Genomic DNA, 4,354 nt, shown 5'->3' on the forward strand with positions numbered 1-4,354 from the left:
CAGCAGCAGCAGCAGCAGCAGGCATCGAACGGGCCAGCCAGCCAGCCAGCCAGCCAGCCAGCGAGAGAAAAGCAAATCAACAAGAGACTCGGGCTGGACGCACGACAAAATGAGAACCCAAGTTTTAAGCTATGTTAAGTGTAGGATAATTGTAAAATCATAAATCATCGCGTAGTGAAATCCACAGGTAAATCCGAAGGTGCATGCCAGTGTGCTGTCGCGGGCGGGGTGAAGGGCCGTGCGGTGCAAGAAGAAGCATTTGCCCAGCGCAGGCGGGCGTCTCCTTGCAGGGGGGGGTGTGTGGTGTGTGGTGTGCGGTGCCAACGGTGTACGGGTGTGGTGCGGTGTGGTGTGTGGTCTGCAAAAGCTGTGGGCTTTCCGGACTGCTGTGTAAGGCTGGGGCCCCCGGGTCGGGCCGTGCCGGGCAAGGTGGTGGAGTGGTGTGGCCGCGAGCGGCAAGAATCGCGACAACGGGGGAAAAAGGAGTTGCTTCTGGTTTCTGCGGTGCGTGCGGGCGCGTGTGCGTGTGCGTGTGCGTGTGCGTGCACGACGGAAAGGTAGGTGGGTTGGGGTGGGGTGTGGAGAAAGGGGGAAGCATCGTTACATCGGGTGGACGAGATGCTGCCACCGCCCCGTCGCCGTCGCCGTCGCCGCCTTCGTGGAACGCCGCAGCAACACGGGCCAGTGTGTGGGAGTAAGGAATGTAACCATTGCGTATGCTGCGTGTGCGTGTGTTTGTGTGTTTGTGTGTGCTCTGCTTTGGTAAGAGCGAGCCAAGCAAACACGCACGCAAGAGAGAGAGAGAGAGAGAGAGAGAGCCAGCGATAAATGCTTGGCGTTTGGGATCTTATGCTGCGTGCGCCTGTGTGCATGTGTGTTTGCGTGCGCGCACTCGCTTGATGCTTGTAAATGCTTGTCACGAGAGCATTTCCCTTTGGGTGCAGCAGCACCAGCAGCATCACTACACTGCCCACGAGCGACAGAGAAAGAGAGAGAGAGAGAAGAAGAAGCTCGAACGGAGTGAACGGAGTAACGGAGTCCTGGAGTTTGTGTGTGTGCGCGTGTGTAGCTGTGTGTATGCGCGTTTCCAGCGGGATTATACCTCGGACACTTACAGATGCACACAGCTGCACACGTACATGCCACACACACACACATATTCGCGCGAATGGTCCCGAAGAAAGACACCCGAGACCCGGTGGCTGCGGTTTTGCGCTGCAAATTCACGCTCCAAAGCGACCAGCAGGCAGACAGGGCGGAACGGGCGCACACACATACACACGCGTTTACATCCAACATACACACAGACACACACACAGACACAGCGATTGCATCGCGAAGGGCGCTTTGTAGTCCTCCTTGTTGGGGCAGCTTGGAGGAACAAGGAGCAGCTTGGGGATCGGGAGAGGAGGGGGGGGGGGGGGGGGGTGGCCACTATTTGACAATAATTGCATCTTCCGGGCCTCTTGACTGGGGATTTGGGATGCATGGCCAACCCCTTTCATGCCTTTTCTATGCTATCACCAGCAGTTTCTTCTCTCCAATCGGCCATTTCAGTAAACCAACAAAACCGTTTCATCATCCCTCCCAACCACCCACCCGCCCACCTTCTTGCGCTCTCTCTCTCTCTCTCTCTCTCTCTCTCTCTCTCTCTCTCTCTCTTTTCAACTCCGGGCCACTGCAGGCCACTGCTCTTGTTGCGATGTAATGCCCCCCCCCCTCCTCTAGAACACTCCCGGCGCATCTTGTGGCTGTGTTCTGTATGTGTGCCCCCCTCGCCTTTCACCCCGTTTTGTGTCACAAAACAGCACACGGGAACCAGAGGCCCACGGGACAACGCGCACCCCGGGCGCCCTGGCCTGCGTTGCACCAGGTGGCCAACGGGGTACGCGGGAGCTGGTGGGGACGCAAACCAGTGCCAGTGTGCCTGTGTGCCCCCAAGCCAGCCAGCCAGCCAGCCAGCCAGCCAGCCAGGAAGCATTCCCGGTTGACGGCGACGATAAGGAGAAGGAAAGTAGCGACTTGGCGAGTCGTGTGGGCCAGGAGTGTGCGATTGTGGCGCAGCAGCAACGCTGTGCTAACACTTTGTAATGATGGGCCACGACTGCTCAACTCGAGAAGTTAGTTTCGTGCGAAGGTGGTGTGCCCGCACCGGAAATGGAAACCGCGAACGACGACGGGAACGACGACGACGGCGAAATCGGGACGCGGAGTGCATCGCGCATGATAAGAGCATCCATCAATCGACCATCAATCAACGGTTACACTACTATGAACCAAGCATCACGACTACCACCACCCCGAAATGGCTACTATCAATGTTCGCCTCGCCTATCAACCACCACTCCGGTCATCCGGTCCAGCGTCTGGAGAGAGACGGGTTAGAACGGTGCATGATGTGGGCGCTATATAGGCAGCCGTATTTGCGAGCGCCTTAATCGTCGTCGTCGTCGTCGTCGTCGTCGTTGTCGCCGTCAGCCCGCAAATATGATCGCATATCGGGGGAGAAGAGCACGAAAGGCCGGATCACTGATGATCGGATCGTAAAACTCCTGCAGTGGCCCCTGTGGCAGTGGCGGGCATCCTGTGCGGCTCGTAAAGGTCCAGGGCGCCGCTGATCCGCGACAGGATGTCTGTTTTTTTTTTTTTTCGGACCGCGCCCAGAGTCCACTGTCCACGGTCTTCCTTCGGGGTCCGGTTTGGCCATGCAGTTGCATCTCGGAGGTGCCCCTTATCAACGGTGGTACCGTAATCGATCGTTCGTGTCGGAGCGAAGGGGGAAAGCACTTCCTTGACTGGGCCTGCTGAGACTCCTCCTTTGTGCCGTGGGATTTGTTTTATGTGGTTGACAAAATTTATGTTTTTTTTTTTTTGTTCGCTCCAAGTAGTCAAGTAGTAGGGGCTGTGTTGGAATGCTGGATGTCCGGAATCCGTGCGCTCCTAATTAGCTGCGCTCAGCAGCAGCAGCAGCAGCAAACTCCCTATTCTTGTTTTTTTTTTATTTCAATCATTTTATTACTTTCTCGAATATAAACACCGATAGGTATGTGCGCCCGCGCACTGCGCGTTATTAACCGCACGATGGTGGAGTCCCTGGGAATGCGTTAAACCGTACTTACCGCTTAAAAACCGGCTACAGATGTCAAACAGATGAGCACTCCCTCCTCCCGTGGTATAGCAAGCGTTATTCTTGCTTGCTTGCTTACTAGCGTATCTAATTGCAGTGAAATTAGAATTTTACCATTTCAGCACGTACACCAGCAGTAGCAGCAGCACCAGCAGCAGCAGCAGCACCAGCAGCAGCAGATGCTGCTTGAGCACTTTAGACGACCACGGATGCTGCCGGGGACTGGCATACAAAAGCGTCGTAGCGCGATCGATCGCTTCCTCACTTCGATAATCCTTATTAACGATGGGACGCCTGCCTACCCTTCCCCCCGCCCCCGGCGCACCGCTTGATTAGTGCGCTGCTGGCTGTGCTTTTACCACTTTCGGTTTATGAGCGGTGCTGGAGTGACATATTTATGCCCTTGCCCGGCTGCGATCGTAAAACCGCGATCGTCCACGATCGTCCACCGGCTGCCGGTGCTCCTGGCGGCGTGCACATGCCACCGCATGGCGTGTCCAGCATGGCGGGGCGTACAGTGCGTTGGTTTGCTCATTACCGCTTTGCTGGATTATTTCATCGTGCGTGCATCGTGTGTGTACCCCATCGGTCTCCGTTTTCGGTTCGGTCCGTCCCGGCACCGGCACCGGCACCGAGGGTCCTCTACCGAAATCCGTCACCCCCGCCCCCACCACCCCCGCCCCCCTCATTTGGCTTAGTGTAAATAGCAACATAGGATCCATAAATTGTTGGCAGAACTCCATCCTTGCTACCTAGGCAATTTTTATTTTTTAATTTATTTTACACTGATCAAGACGATTTTAATTGACGATCGTCTTTAGGAGTGAAGGGAGCACGAGAGATGAAGAAGCATCCATTGCCATTGCCCCTGTCCCCCCATCCCCCCATTTACTTCCTTTTGGGAGAGGATGTCGCGTAAACAACCAGTCTCCCTCTTTCGGGTGCTTGGAATGGCGCACATGCTGGGAGGATCCGGTACATGTGGGATAACAGGGGTGCCACCGGTACCACCGTAGCTAACAAAGCCATAAACTCACGGGAAGGCAAGCATCATCGGCCATGATCGACGTCGATTCGTCGACGATCGCTGAGCTGAGTCAGGGTTTACCATGCCTCCCCCAACAATTCCATCCAGAATCCATACCGTCCCATTCTTAGGTGGTTACTAGCTCCTATCACCTTCCCAAAATGGTATAAAGATCACCGGCTCCGGCTGACGCGCTCATT

General features: G+C 55.7%; 1 protein-coding gene across 2 annotated transcripts in view; it reads left to right on the top strand.

Annotated features, from left to right (window-relative positions):
• Nucleotides 1–4,354, top strand: part of LOC126571601 (plexin-A2) — a 13,489-nt gene continuing 9,135 nt past the window's right edge. Inside the window, exon 1 of one of the 2 annotated variants that reach the window (XM_050230269.1) lies at nt 1–187. The gene's annotated coding sequence lies outside the window, so the exon portion shown is untranslated. Of the gene's footprint in view, nt 188–402; nt 558–4,354 lie in introns of those variants that run through there. The other variant, XM_050230278.1, reaches the window with a different exon arrangement.

Source organism: Anopheles aquasalis, chromosome X, assembly GCF_943734665.1.
Source record: "Anopheles aquasalis chromosome X, idAnoAquaMG_Q_19, whole genome shotgun sequence".
Lineage (NCBI taxonomy): Eukaryota > Metazoa > Arthropoda > Insecta > Diptera > Culicidae > Anopheles > Anopheles aquasalis.